Below are 15,375 nucleotides of genomic sequence, written 5' to 3'. Positions count from 1 at the left end.
ATTGAGTATTCTTAATCACAATATTGTCTTACTCAGAGTAAGGTCAATAATTAGATTACTGATGTCCATGTAAACGTAGCCAATGATATAAGAAATGCGTGTATTACATCGAGTATTACAATTTAACAACATGTTAAATTGATTAAAACTTTGAAAGTTACAGAAGCTGTAAAAAAATATATATATACATATATATATATATATATATATATATATATATATATATAAAATCACATGCTATGGTATGTACAGGGTGTGCATATCTTGGTCCTAATATCACAATTATGCGAGTGAACTACGGAGAAGGCTGTTTGAACCACACTGTGAACCCGGATAAGTTGATTGTACTTAAAAACTTGAGGAAAGTGGTTGCCTTAAAAAATTAAGTAATGTTTACTCGATAACTTAAGTGAACTTAACTTAAACATTCCAGCCCTTCCAACAATTATTTTTAAGTTCAATGCACTAAATTCCAAGTTGATTTAACTCTAAATCATTTGTAAGGTCAATTGCTTTGTCCAATTATTCAACTTAGTATCTTAAGTTAAATTAATTAAACTTTAAATTCATTCAATTGCATAAAAAAGCAAGCAAATACCAAAAGTAAAAAAAAAAATTGTTTTATTTCAACTGAAATATTTTCATTTGAAAATACAATACACACAGTCAAGAAAATTCTGTGAAATTATTTGCCAAATTTTTACTTCCTAAAGATTTGGTCTTCTGAACTATCGGTGTAAGATAACTTGTCCGTAAACATGTTATTCTAAAAGTGAAACGTTACAAAGTTTCTCTTTTTGGCATTGTAGCTGAAAAAAATATTATATATTACATATATAATATAATATAATATAATACAATATAATATAATATAATATAATATAATATAATATAATATAATATAATATAATATAACACACACATACAGAGAGGGAAATAAGTATTAGATGCATCAATATTTGTTTCAGTAAATATATTTCAAATGAGACTATTCACATGAAATGTTCACTGGACATCAGTATTGTACCACTGTATATATAAATAAAATAAATTTCAAATTTCTATCAAATAGGAACATTGCAGACTGGCACCCTCTCCAGGGTGTACCCCGCCTTGTGCCCAATGCTCCCAGGTATAGGCTCCAGGTTCCCTGTGACCCTGAAAAGGAGTAAGCGGTAGAAGATGGATGGATGGATGGATGGATGGATAGATGGAACATTGCAAATATGAATTTAATCAAACCACAAAATCAGAGCCAATATCATAAAAGATGCACTTCAACATTACAAATGAACCACTTGCTAGTGGAACAGTGGTAGAACAATTGGGAGGCCCGTTTTACTGTTAGCTGATTTTTCAAAGATTGAATTTTGGGAACAGCTTACCTCCCAGGTTGAGTATTAACTGCTGAATAAAGTGGAAACTGTTTTTCATACACTTAGGACAGTTCAAGTACAGGGCATAAATCAGTCCGAAAAGAACGCAGAAGGCCTGTGGCAGGTCGGCCAGTTCATCCATCACCAAACTCCCTTCAAGACGATGCTCACTTTGAATGGGTTTAGCTGAGGACTTTCTGACTGAAGCAGAGGATACCCACTGGATTTTGTACGAGTCCTTGTCAGTTACATCCCAACAGAGAAAGAAACATATTGATGAAAAAATGTCCGCTGAACTCGCTGGGTAGGGGTTCAAGCGGGAGAAAACATCCAAAATTGTTTTTAAACAATGTTTTTCACTGTTAAAAATTGACGGACAAAAAAATGTCTCCTGAACTCACCTGGCAGGGATTCGAGCAGGAGAAAATATCCTAAATGGTTTCAAACAATATTTTTCACAGTTAAAATGAACAGACGAAAAAATGTTCCCTGAACTCGCCTGGTTCAAGTTCAAGCGAGAGAAAACGTCCAAAATTGTTTCAAACTCTATTTTTATTACTCATAAACAGCCTCTCACTGGAAAATAGAAACAATAAAAACTGGCTAAAACATACTTTCTAACCACTCATCAACAGCTACTGTAATTCTGATTGATAAGAAAATGCGATTTAAAAACTTTTATTTTTACATTTAACTTTTATTGTATTTACCCTTTCATGAAGTGTCAGGGTGGTCTTCAGGTAAACATAAGATGTAGGTCAATAAATATTACACTGTGAAGCATACAGTATATCACACAAAGATATGAAGCTACACTGGAACAAAAGAGATATAATGGCTTTACACTAAAGGACCTACATAATTCAGGAATAAGTATAGTACGGAAAAACATTTTTCAGTCCTTAGACTCTTTAGAGTTATATAATATTGAATAATTTTGATATTATACATTTAAATTATAATTCATAAAGCTCAGTAGGTGGCAGTAATGCATCATAAGCTGGTCTACCAACTGCCATAAAACCAATAACTGATTTTACTTACCATTGTTTTCTTTCTTGTTGTTGTTGTTTTTGTTGTTGATGTTGTTGTTGTTGTTGCTAGACCATGAAGAAACAGAAATATAATAAATCAGATTTAATATGAAACTCTCAGGTTTGTTTTCATTAAACCGGCAAAGGACAGTTGTTGCATTTATTGGAATATCTTTGCCATTTTCAAAAATAAAGAGAACATTGAATAAACATTAAGACACCGAGCTTGTTCTCAACTCGAAAATGATGAATTTGGAAATTTTTCATCGGATCTGAAGAGTGTGGAGACTACCAGACTACGAAGAAGACAAAAAGCTGACACAAGGTAAAACAAACTTCTTATGAAAATTTATTTTTATAAATGACTTTATTGGAACTTGCACCTCAGTGATCCAGAAGAGGATGTTGAAAATAACAAAAAGACGGGAACTCCAGAAAATGACAAGCTGTTCAGTGTCACGGTTTCCCCTTTAAGCAGCGCACTGGAGAGCACGTGCGCGCGCATGCACGAGCAAGATGTGCGAGCGCCCGCTCTTCGTATGTTGACAACCATGACATTGTTTACTAGGGACATATGCTTCTGTTATGTTTCTGTTATGTCTCCTCCCTGTTCTGTCATTGGCTATTGTTTCGCATGTGTCTAGATTGGTGTCAGTCGTTAGCAATTATAACGCTGATTATGTTTGTATATATACCGCGCACCTCCCAGCACACGGCACGGAGTATTAGATACAATACTCAACATTAGATAGATTAATTCATTAGAGAAAGTCATTTGTCCATGTTATGTTTCATAACATGGACAGGGTCTGGCTTATATGGACTGTTGTCATACCTTGCCTGGAATCACAGCATCTTGCTGTTCTCATCCCAGCCACGTGAAAAGGGACTGAGTCATTGATTTTGATAGCAGTTGCACTGGAGGAGAGCCAATAGCACTCCAGGATGCCCCCAAAGTCTTGCTGAATCGAATTGATATCACTAGTAATTAAAGGTTTGGGTTCCTGGATTCCCACAAAAACAATTGGCCAGTGCTGGGACCTGGACTCTGTCCCACCATACCAGTGATTGCCATTATAGGCCATGGCATGTTCTACAGCACGGTACACATCAAGCTCCTCCCAGCGCACACGGTAACACGCCACTGTGTCCTTGGGTCTCACAGTTTCAGTGAAGAAATTAAGCTTTCATCCACTGGATCGTCTGTAACTGAGAATTGTACCTTCCTTGTAGCAAGAGTTCAGATCAAGGGAACCTGACCGGAGATAAGCAAGAAAGAAAGAAAAAAAGGATCACCATGACTTAAGTACTCAACTTATTCTAAACATACAGACTGTACTCAAATATGTAAAAGAATAAACATTCCATTTTTGTTATTAGCATTCGTATAATCACCACTGTGCTGTACCCACGCTTCAGTCAGAGCTAGTACCAAATGGGGTCACGTACCTGAATGCCATTCGGAAGATGATGGCTCCAGTTTGGTTTGCGAGTGACAAAGCCATCTTTGTTGGGGTCTAGCAGTTCAGTCTTCAGCAGATCTGCCTTGCGATGAGACACGGAATAATAGCACCAAGCTACCACAGCTGCAATGACTAGCACTTACCTCAAACAAGCTTGACGCGATCAGTCAATGTCCACACCGATCCACTCTTTTCTTTGGTGGTGTGTATTCACGCATGCCACTAAGGCCAATATCCCCAACTGTCCCTGGTACAATTTGGTAATCCTTGCAATCTCCAGGAGACACTCTGTGCATTCACTAAAAAGCTTTTCTTCATCTGTCTGAGTGGATGTGCAGGCATGTACTGCACATTACTTGCCAACACCTTTCTGTTTCACATTCAGAAATCAGTGCATTTCTGGAAGAGACAAGAAACGGACATTAAACAAAGCAGAAAGCTAATATTTACTCATTAGTAAATATTAATGTAATGTTTAATGTAATGTTTACTTCTTTGTAAATATGTATTAATGACATAAATAACAGCAACTCTGATAGTAGTGCCAAATTTAAAATAAGTATATATTCATGTACTTGCTATAACATACCAATCGTTTCTATAACACCACATTCACAAAGACTCGTAAGGTATACACACTAGAGAATATAAACCTAATAATAAACGCATTATAATAACACGCTATTTAACAAAGAAAAAACATATTAATATGGTGAAGCTTTCTGTAAGGAGAAATTTTATATTTATTTTATTTATTTATTATATATTTATTATTATATTAAATTATATTTATTATATTACGTTTATTATATTTATTATTATATTTATCATTTAATATTTATTAAGAATTGTAGTTGCTGGCAAACTGTTGTGGTATAAAAAGAATAAAACTGCTGTTAAAGTAAAGGGGAAAAAAATACACATCAGGTGGTAACAGTACCTCTGCATCACACCACATCGTCATGGATTATTTTCCTATAACAGCATGCCTAGTTGTGTTTTATATCCTTACATACTGTTCAAAACCATAGATCATTTTAACATTAAAAAAAACTTGACATCATTTTAAGTGAAACACTTTAAATCAAATACGTAGAAGGAAACTCCTGACCAGGTCTAAAGCTTTATTTACAAATGCTTTATAGTGGCAGAATGGACTTTGGGGCATGACTTGAGCCCAATTGTTTCTAACACAGTCCCATGATGGAGCCTCATTGATTTTATAGACCCGTGAAACAAAACACGCTCATGCAGACTGAATGTTCGCTGAGAAACTGCTTCAGAAACTGCTCTCAATGTTAACAGGTCATTATAGAGCTTTAAATAAAGTACATGTGGATTTGTGGTACGTTTACTGGGCAGTAATGGGAGGAGTTTTCACCACTTTCAAGCTACTTAGCAAAGAAAATGCTTGTGTCAGCAATTTCTCCAGCCACAAGGGTCCTTATTTTTGAAACCACTCATTTGAGACCGAGATAAACAGTGTTTATATACGGGCTCGTGTCGTAGCATAAACAAAGGAAATTTGAGACACTGCAACAACCCATAGACATTACAACTAACAAGCAAACACTTCATAGTGAAATGATCTATTTGTACAGTTCATTTCTGGACACAAGTTGTGATTAAAATCAACACAGGTCACATGAAAAGTGTATTAGCAGTCAGGGTCATGGTTGAGGTATGGGTTAGGTTAATCTTAAGGCTAAGTAGACAACACTATTATGGTGAGGAGGAGACCGAACGATAACTTGATAGTTGCAAGAAACATCTGCTGTCTCTGTGGGATAAAGCAACGAAATAGCTAATCAGTGCATATACAGGTTTATCACTGAGGCTTTTTTTTGTGCAATTATTGTGGCCAAAAATGCTTGATTTTGTTGCAACTTGTTTAAAAATTTGCAATGCATCTTGCAGAGATGGAAATTTGCGATGCAACTATTTGACTTGGCAAAACTGCAATTGGACGAAATTGTTCTGCCCGGTCTTTCGCAGTGATGCTTCTTGGTAAAGAAGACCTTTCAGCTGTACTCATGTTCGAAGCACATGAATTGAAGACGACTTTGACCAAATGCACGTTGTGATGACGTCACACATCTTGGCCCAAATTTCTTAATTTCTGCGATCGTAAAATACCAGAGGGGCTCACGTATACTTATACGTATAAACAGCTCGGACGGGATTTTCTCCATATCCATTACAAGCCACAATCAAATGAGGCTCTAAATCTGAAACACAAAAGATATCTGGTCATTTGGCTCGCATCTAAATGCTCAAATCCTTTTCATTCTGAAGTTAATTGGCATTGTAATGCTGGCAATTTTTGATGAATCAGCCAAAACAAATCATTTGGCACACAAACACACATGGATCATGTGTCGGCGATTTGTTCGATGCCGGGGGAAACGTGAGAACCAGGGTTGGATTAACGCACTCTCTCGCATACCATTGATAAAAAGTCCTTTAATTCTCTTGACAGAAACAAATGATGAATGAAAAACTTATTGAAATTAAACCTTACTATTGAATTTAACGTAAAACTACTTATGAATTGGCATGCAGGAGGTCAAAAAAGTTGTGCTTCCCAGCTCTCTATTTCTGTCCGCCCGTGTCAGACGGTTAACCCACGTCATATACACCTCCCACACTACACGTGACCCACGAACCAGGAGCAAACACACAACCAAACCTCACAAACCAATCATAAACAATCAATACAAAACAGACAATCCCAAACAAACAGATCAAAACAACCCCAAATTCCAACTCCACTAAAATGCAAAAATGGCTATAACAGATCATGAGAGGTGGACTGTGGATAGTCAGTGTAGTCCAGATGAAATAAACTGTTTTATCAATCTGTGAGCTGACCCAACCTTTCAAAAACAATAACAATTCAAGAGTAGTTACAGAAACCAGGCTGTCTATGAAGACATTTCTCAGGCCATGGCAGACCAAGGATATGGTCCTGGGTCCTACACCAATGTAAAATGAAACATCTTAAGGCCATAAGAGACCACAATAACCATCTACCTGTCTATTCTCCATCATCCAAGGTGTTGACTCCTGACATCCTGGTTTCAAACACAATTCTCATGAGATTGAGGTGAACAGAAGTCATGTGGTCCTCGCCAGATAAGCAATAAAGGGTCTTTCTCTTTCTTTGTATCATTAGGCTACTTGCATGATATTCTAAACTCTTCACACACATTTTGAAGAAACTCTGAGAAAATAATCTGTTCTACTTTAGTCGTCATGTTCAACCACAATGATCACAGTGGTACAAAGTTGCTGTTTTCACCAGAGTGCATTTTGTCAGGAGATTGATGTAAACACTGTAATCGAATATGGGTCAGGTTTTACATGTAAACAGACTGTTGAAGGGGGGAAAAATCAGATCTGTGTCAAAATATCCTAAATGTGCATTGTGCAAGGCCTACAATGCAAATGCAGACTTATCAAGGTTTTATTTTTGTTTCAGACATTTTAACGACAGAGGAAGGAGACAACAACAACAACCATTTCACACCAGTTAATATCTCTGACTTATACCACTGTATAAACACTCAGTTAGTGCTAAATAATAAAGAAAAGTCTCTCCAGCCTCCGCAACCGGCCAAAGCACAGCTGTAACCATTAAAGAAATCGCCATTAACACAAACTTTACTTGTAGAGTCATCACTTAATATTTATGTGAAAACTCATCGCTGTTTATATATTAAAGATCTCGTGTAAGTCAGACTGTGAGAAACAGCTGTTTACTATCTCTCTGTGTAACTGTCATTAGTCCTAGCACCTAGAACCAGCTGACTTATTAGGGCCAGAAATATATAATATATTTACGGCAAACATACACATATCTTCATAAACAAAAAATACTCATTAAGAGATATACCGAATGATAAATATATAATCATTTAAACATGGTTAGTGGTATTTACTTTGTGGGTAAGCCTGTTTCACGAGTCTCTGCAAGTTTTTTTTTTAAAAATCACTTGACTTTTGAAGTTGTTTCCGGGTGCATTGTGGGAATGGTAGTGTCTAAAACGATGGTTACATATGTAACCGCGGTGCAATGAATTTCGGATGACCGCCAGAGGCGGTGCTTTCAGCACCTGGATGTCCATCACGTGTACATGCAGGTCGAGTGTTTATATCAACAAACTCACCTGTGACCTGGGTGACGTGTGCCTTTTGCCCCAGTACTAAAGGCATGTTCACCCCAAAACCAAAATTCATAGAACCGTGTTTACATACGTAACCATCATTCTATTTCATTTCTACTGACCGCCAGTGTCAGTGCTTTCAGCACCTGGATGACTAACACCAACAAGGTCATTAGGAAGTTCTACGTGCCCCTTGACAACGGCTGTGAAGCCGGGGAAAAAATGGCTATAGCCACCGGGTTGTGCGAGATCACATTTACCCTATAAAATCTTGCAAATGTGCAGGTTGATGCCCATGACGCAGCTGTACAAATATCCGAACGAGGGACCCCTCGTAGGGCTGGCCATGAAGTAGACACACTCCTGGTTGAGTGACCTCGAACCTGAGGAGGAATGCAGAGACCCCTGCCCTTATAGGCATAAACGATAGCCTCTACAATCCATTTTGACAGACGCTGTTTGGATAAAGTGTGACCTCGCCTATGCCCGATATGACAGACAAACAGTGAATCTGACTCCCGGAATTCAGTAGTCATTTGGATATAACACTAGTGCTCACACTGGGCACAACAGACTCGCACACGAACCCTGCTAATTCTACTAAACTGGGGGCTCAAAAGCTGACAGACTGAGGTGCTGGTTCGTATAAGACTAAGAAAAGGTCTTTGGGAGAAATGAAGGGTTAGGCCATAAAGTTACCCCTGTGTTCCCAGAACTCCAGTGTAGGTACTCTCGGCTTACTGATAAGTCATGCAACTCACCTATTCGTCTAGCCGATACCATGGCTACGAGGAAAGCTGTTTACATAGACAGCCACCTCAATTCTGACCTCTCTTGAAGTTCAAATGGAGGCTGACACAGTGCCTCTAATACGAGAGGCAAGTCCCAAGAGGATACTTGGTTTCGTCGAAGACGTCTCAGATGTTGAGCACCTTTAAGGAAGCGTGTCACGAGGGTGTGGGACCCAATCGTCATGCCACCTACTCTATTATGCATGGCTGAGATGGCAGCTATGTACACCTTGATGGTCGAGGCTGCAAGGCCTTCATCAAGACGGGACTGGAGAAAGCTGAGGATTACCGCTATGGGACAGTGTGTTAGTTCCTGATTTTGTGCCTGGCACCACTCAGAAAAGAGCTTCCATCTGTTAGCATACAACGCATTGGTGGAAGGTGCATGGGAGTTGTGGATGGTCTGAACAACTGCTGGATCACACAGCCTTAGTAATGGTTCTGGCCCTTCAGAGGCCAGATCCAAATTTGCATGCCAGATTGCACCCAGTTTGGGTGCCAGATTCAACCCTCCAGCTGTTATAGGAGATCCCTCCTCACAGGGAGGTACCAAGACTCCCTGTACAGTAATCTGTGTAATAGTTGGAACCACATCCTCCCTGGCCATTTGGGGGCTACTCGTAGCACCTTGTGACTGCCCCTGAGGATCCTGTCTAGGGAGGGCAGTATCAATGGTAGTGGAGAGAAAGCATACAGTAGTCGATTTGGCCATGCATGGGCTAGCACATCTAGACCCAATGGGTTTGTTGGTTCCCCCCTTGAAAACCAAAGGGGACAGGGTGTCGTTGACAGTGAGGTGAATAGGTCCACCTCTGCCCTGCCATATCTGTGCCACATCGCTTGCACTAATTTGGGGTGCAGCTTCCATTCACCAGGGTGGTGACTGTGCCAGCCTAAGGGAACCCCCTGGAGAATGGAAGCTGCACCCCGAATTAGTGCAAGCGATGTGGAACAGATATGGCAGGGCAGAGGTGGACCTTTTCACCTCACTGTCAACGACATCCTGTCCTAAAATATGCTCTCATCCTCCATGGGCATAGGTACCTTAGGCAACTGACAGTGACTCTGTCCAGCTTGTGCCTGTGTTGAGTGGGATGCAAGCCGAGGTTGTTCAGCCAGATCTGGAGAGGCCGTAATAATAGAAGGCTCAAAGGGACTACCGATGACGCTGCTGTGAGAATACCTAGCAGTCTTAGAGGACCGGAGCCCTGCCTCTTCTGAAGTGACTGATGAGCTAGAGGATGTTGTTGACTCGCCATTGAGAGGGGGTAGCCATCGTCAACCAAGAGTCCAACTGGATGCCAATAAACAGTCTTCACTGACTGGGCATCAGAGAGCTCTTTTCATAATTCGGTGTAAGCCCAAGCTTGGTAACATGGGACACCAGCAATGCTGACTCTCTGAGGGCATCTACCCTTGACTGGGAACAGATCAACCAGTCGTCCAGGTATGGAAAAATTCTAATCCCCCTGGCCTGTAATGGAGACAGTGCCACTGCTACACACCTGGTGAAGACACTTGACACCAGTGAAGTGTCGAGTGGGAGCACACAACTGGTAAGCCCTTCCCTCGAAGGCGAAATGGAGGAATTGCCTGTGCTGGGGCACGACTGGAGCGTGAAAATATGCATCTTTCAGGCCGATGGTTGTAAACCAATCGTTCTGCCTGATGCCTTGCAGCCCATCCACTGTACGTAACATGGGGAACTTGAAAACCTTGAGGTGTGTGATCACAGGTCTTAAATCCAGTATGGGGTGAAATCCGCCTTCTTTCTTTGCGATGATAAAATAAGTGGAGTAGAATCCAGTGTTCTGTAAAGCACTATCTAATTGCTCAATGGCCCTCTTATTCAGGAGAGCCCAGACCTCCTGGCATAGGGCCAGAGCTTTGTTTGGGTCCTTGACTAAGGTCATTTTGACTCCCTGGAACCTCGGCGGTCGGCGTCTGAATTGAATGTAGTAGTCCTGTGACAGGGTTGATACAACCCTGCTGCTAATCTCATGGAGCTGCAGTTCATGCATGCTATCTCAGTCAATCCCTCTCTTAATTGTTCAACCCCCAGGCAAGAGGGTCATCTCTCATGGCCATCCACTAGTTTCAGAGGGGCCAGGCAATCGATACATGTCATAAACATGGGTACCAACAGTAATTACTATCCACGAGGTTTTCTGCATGTGACCACTTTGCCAGGTGGTAACTGAGCATGAAGAGAGAAATATATACACTTTTCCCTATCTCTGCAAATAATTAAAGAAATCCACAAACTAAACGAAAAACAATCACCTGTTTTGATCACCCTCCTTCAGGGTGCGGTGTATAGCCTCTCCTACCACAACGAGTCAATTATGAGAATTAAACAATAGCAATATTGGGAAATTCTCCCTCTATGATAACCATGCACTGCGATGCACTATAGCCAATAATTAAGTCAATTCACGGACTAAATCATGGGGATGAAAAACAATTCAATGAAGCCCAATTGGGGTGCGCTGCTTACCGACAGAGCATGTTCACTGTGTGAAATGTCAGTGGATCAGATTGGAAAATAGGTCAAATCCAATACCAATGTTTCAGACCTGTGTGAACCAAAACTGCACATTCATAGCTGCCACTACTCACACAATGGAGCCATATAGTATAATCAATCATTGTTACATGCATTGAGAAATATTATACATATTATCTGCTATTATAGTTCCTTTTTACAGGTCATTTAAACATCAATAGGAGTAAAACACTTGTAAAGATTGCCAGGTTATAATCGAAGTTTAGGAACTTTTCTCTCAATTTAGCCTAATTTCCACTTTACAAATTTCCAAAATATCAGCAGTATTACGTCTTTAACAAATGCCTTTTGGGTTGAGGGGAAACGGAGGGGGAAATCAACCTTAAGTGAGTGAATGACAGTTTTATCAGGGTCTACAAACACCTTTCTATAGATTTGTGTTGAGCTATAATAGAATCATGAATCCCTCCCAATATGGCGGATGTGTTGACGTACTCAAGTAGCTAGCGACAGCGGCTAATGCGTCCCCTGATGTTGTCTGTGGTCTGTGCACACACGCGCATGCACACACACACTTTACACAAACAAACAGAATTAAATTTAGCGTTTATGCGATATTCCTCACAGACTAGGCCGCTCTAGCGAGTTGTAACTTTCCTCATTTTAAACCTACCGCTAATTATATCTAAACTTCTATCTAGAAATATCTAAAGTATCTGAAAACGGAAAATAATATGTACTAGCGAAAAATATTAGCTGCAGCATTTCCTTTATAAACAGTGTCTGTTTCCGGGGAGAACACGGTGTGGGTTTTGTATCAGTTTTATGGCTTTCACAAGGTTTAGAGAACTTACATTAAAGTCGTGTGTCTTGTCGCTGATGCTTCTGGTTGCTACCCAAAAACACGCCGCTGCACCTTTCAAATAAAAGCGTGTGGTTTCTATGTGGCATGTAATAAATACACGATGGGGCGTGCTGTCATAGGAAAATAATCAACGTCGGGGTGGTATGATGGCCGGAAGTTGATTCTTTTATAATATATAACAGCACACCCTGAAGTGTTTTATTCCTTTTACATCACAGCAACTATTCCACTTTTTTTTATTAAATAAAGGAAAATTTGTTTATAGTTATATTTAATGGTGTAGAAAATCCATAAGACAAGTTATTTCCTGTAACATTTACATTTATTATATTATTATAATTATAACAATTACATTTTATATACATGTTATTTCACTTACATTATAGTAGTAGTAGCCTCTCTTGTTTCTGTCTCTTAAGTTATTACGACTAAGAAATGCAGCTTGCCATGTTAAAGAGAAACCGGCATCGAAAAAGTCTTTCATGAAGACTTCCCATATCTGAAAACACAACAACATAGTAAATGTGTGATATTTTTCATCATGATATTATTTTTGTTGCTATTGTTGATGCTGCTGCTGTTGTTGCTGCTGCGGTGTTGTCATTGTTGCTGTTGTTGTTGCTATTGTTGTTGTTGATATTATTGTTGTTGCTGCTGTTGTTGTTGCTGTTGCTGCTATTGTTGTTGCAGCTGTTGTAGTTGTTCTTGCCGCCGCTGCTGCTGCTGCTGTTGTTGTTACTGCTGTTGTTGTTACTGCTGTTGTTATTCAACTAAAAAAGGCAAGGCAAATTTATTTACACAGTTCATACACATTGGCAATTGAAAGTGAGTAATTTGCAAACGAGCAAATAAAAGAAAAGAGAAAAATGGTAGATTTAAAACTATATAGTGCATTATAAGAGAACAAAGAATTTTTTTAATCAAAAAGATGAATACTTTAAGTTAGTGGTTCGCAAACTTTTTACAGTGGTGTACCCACCCCAGGTGTTTTAATATCCTTTTTCGTACCCCCCTCTCAAACTGTGTTGTCTGACAATGGCATCCTGTGTATAGTTTTTTTTTCTTTTAGCCATTTCCCCAAGCATTACACCAGCTATATCAGCCGCAGCAGGAAGAATGAAGTCCTCCACAATAGTATGGGGTTTGCCCGTCTTAGCCACTCTGCAACTCCCCATGTCGGATGCTTCCAGACCATTCCTATTTAGGTTTTCCTACGCTGTTATAAAAGCCTTATTACTCCTCAGTTGTCTTAAATGTCTTTCAAAAAACTTGAGGTTTATTTAGCAAAAAGTAAGTAGCATGCTTTCTTTCTAAATGTCTGCGCAGAAATGTTGGTTTCATGCAGTTATGAGAGAGTACTTTTGCACATATACACACTGTGGCTGGGGATTTTCTTCACTGCCAGCGTATGTAAAGGCCAAATAAATAAATTTCTCATCATATTTGCGCCTCTTTGATGGTTTTTCTGCAGATTGCTGGTGAAGAAAAGGTGGCATTTCAACTTCAGATACACTGCTGTCTGTATCAGCATGAAACATTTACGCTTGCTACGGATGCGGTGTTAGAGGGACCTGGGCCACTGCTGTCAGAGGACTGTGTTTGCGGGCCGATATCTTTGTAGCCACATCTCCATTTTAATGTTACGAGCTATTACTTAACTTCATCACATAGCTGTGTGCTGACGATAAATGACATGCGGTACGATGCGCACTGACGCATGACTGTGAGTGGATGCAGTTTTGACCATGAAAGACAGGATAATTTGATTGGATGTCATGTATTTGACCTTTAGAACATTGCAATTTTGCTGTTTGTACACTGGAGGGGGCACAAGTTTATTTTTGGCCGAAAAATAGGAATTAGAATTTTGATGTTATTTAGTGAGGCAGAATTAAATGAACAGTAAATCTCAGCATTTTGCTTATATATATATATATATATATATATATATATATATATATATATATATATATATATATATTTTTTTTTTTTTTTTTCTTTTTTTTTTTTTTTCTTTTAATTAATTAATGGGGACAGCGGAGCTCCAGCCAGAGGCCAACAGCGAGGTCTCGGCTGTGGAGCTCCCCCCGGAGGTCAACCCGGCGACCTCGGAGCTCCAACTGGAGGCCTACGGTGAGGTCTCGGCTGTGGAGCTCCTGCCCGCCGAAGAAGCCGTCCCGTTGTCCAGCCCGGCTGAGGAGGTCGTCCCGCTGTCCAGTCTGGCCAAAGAGGCCGTCCCGCTGCCAAGTCTGGCCGAGGAGGCTGTCCTGAGCTCCAGTCCAGTTCCAGTCCCTCCAAGTTCCAGTCCACTTCCAGTCCCAGTCCACTTCCAGTCCCTCCAAGTTCCAGCCCCGCTGGGGACTCTGCCCAGCCTTCCAGCCTTGCTGAACACTTCGCCCAGCGTTCCAGTGCCATCAGAGGCTGCGCCCAGCGTTCTCGTGCCGCCGGGGGTGGTGCTCCGCCAGTCTGCTGCCCGGCTGAGGCCGCCTCGTTTTCTGTGTCAGCTAGACACAGCTTTCCCAGGGGTCCAGGACCCCCGTTGGAGGGGGGTTGTTGGTGCTCCGGGAGGTTCTGTTACACCACGGCCAGCAGATGGCACTGTGGCGCTGCTTACTAGAGACTGAACTGGGTGAAGTGGACACGTGACGTTTGTTTTGGTTTGTTCGCTTCATGTTTGAGTTTGTCGTTAATTTGCCCCAGGTGTCCATGTTTAGTATTAATTATGTTGGGTATTTAAACCCCTCTGGTGGATGCACACATCGCGTGATATTATTTGTAGCTAGATACTTGAGAGTGAGAGTCACCAGTATTGAGGGTGTAGCATCTAGGTTTAGCATGCTAAGTGGTCTTTGTTGTTATGTCCCATTTCCTGCCTCGATTCTAGTTTCATGTTTACTCACTAGTCCCGTATAGACCGCGCTCCCTGTGTTTGGTTTTTGTTTGTTTATGAATAAAGACAGCGCTCCTGCGCTTACTTCCTGCCCACTGTCCTGTTTCGTTACAATAAGATTTTAGTTGTTATTGTTTTGTTATTATTATTATTTTTATTATTATTAAGTTGTATATAGTCAATATTATTACTAAGTATATATATATATATATATAGTATAGTCACTTATTATACCATAGCACTGTTCAGTTCTTGAATCTGATTGGTCAGAAGGTGTTGATTAA

At 40.2% G+C, this 15,375-nt stretch overlaps 1 long non-coding RNA gene across 2 annotated transcripts; it reads right to left on the bottom strand.

Annotated features, from left to right (window-relative positions):
• Positions 1-920: 920 nt before the first annotated feature.
• LOC108255379 (uncharacterized) lies at positions 921-12,245 on the bottom strand. Of its 2 annotated transcripts, XR_008393245.1 has the most exons (6): positions 12,191-12,245; positions 3,860-4,272; positions 3,246-3,665; positions 2,087-2,476; positions 1,778-1,807; positions 921-1,614 (listed from the first exon to the last, which is right to left on the bottom strand). It is a non-coding gene; the product is annotated as an uncharacterized LOC108255379 (long non-coding RNA). The 2 variants fall into 2 exon arrangements; XR_006980884.2 differs by having other exon boundaries at positions 1,778-2,476.
• Between the last annotated feature and the right edge of the window lie 3,130 nt (positions 12,246-15,375).

Source organism: Ictalurus punctatus, chromosome 22, assembly GCF_001660625.3.
Source record: "Ictalurus punctatus breed USDA103 chromosome 22, Coco_2.0, whole genome shotgun sequence".
Classification (NCBI taxonomy): Eukaryota; Metazoa; Chordata; class Actinopteri; order Siluriformes; family Ictaluridae; genus Ictalurus; species Ictalurus punctatus.
Note: the sequence above shows the minus strand (reverse complement) of the source record. Positions and strands in the feature narration are given on the sequence as shown.